The 319-nt window shown below is 32.3% G+C and overlaps 1 pseudogene; it reads left to right on the top strand.

Moving 5' to 3' along the window:
- Positions 1–319, top strand: part of LOC105306516 — a 6,472-nt pseudogene that overhangs the window by 4,070 nt on the left and 2,083 nt on the right.

Below are 319 nucleotides of genomic sequence, written 5' to 3'. Positions count from 1 at the left end.
TCTGTGACAAGCTGCTTCCTCTCAGCTCAGTGTCCGTGGCATTTATTAGGTATATTATCAGTTCATTTCCTATTATTGCTAAAGTATATTCTGTCATATTAATATACCACAATTATTTTATACAGTACCTGTTGATAGGCTTTTGGAGGTGTGTTCAGTTGAGGGCTGTTATTAATAGCGTTGGTATGAACATTGCATACAATTCTTTGCATGGACATATGTTCTTATTTATTTATTTATTTATTTTTGGTAAATACCTAGAAGTAGAATTGCTGGATCATATGGGAAGTGTATGTTTTACTATACAAGTAACTACAAA

The sequence above is a fragment of the Pteropus vampyrus genome, unplaced genomic scaffold (assembly GCF_000151845.1).
Source record: "Pteropus vampyrus isolate Shadow unplaced genomic scaffold, Pvam_2.0 Scaffold443, whole genome shotgun sequence".
In the NCBI taxonomy this organism is placed as follows: Eukaryota; Metazoa; Chordata; class Mammalia; order Chiroptera; family Pteropodidae; genus Pteropus; species Pteropus vampyrus.
This window is presented reverse-complemented; position numbering and strand designations above follow the sequence as displayed.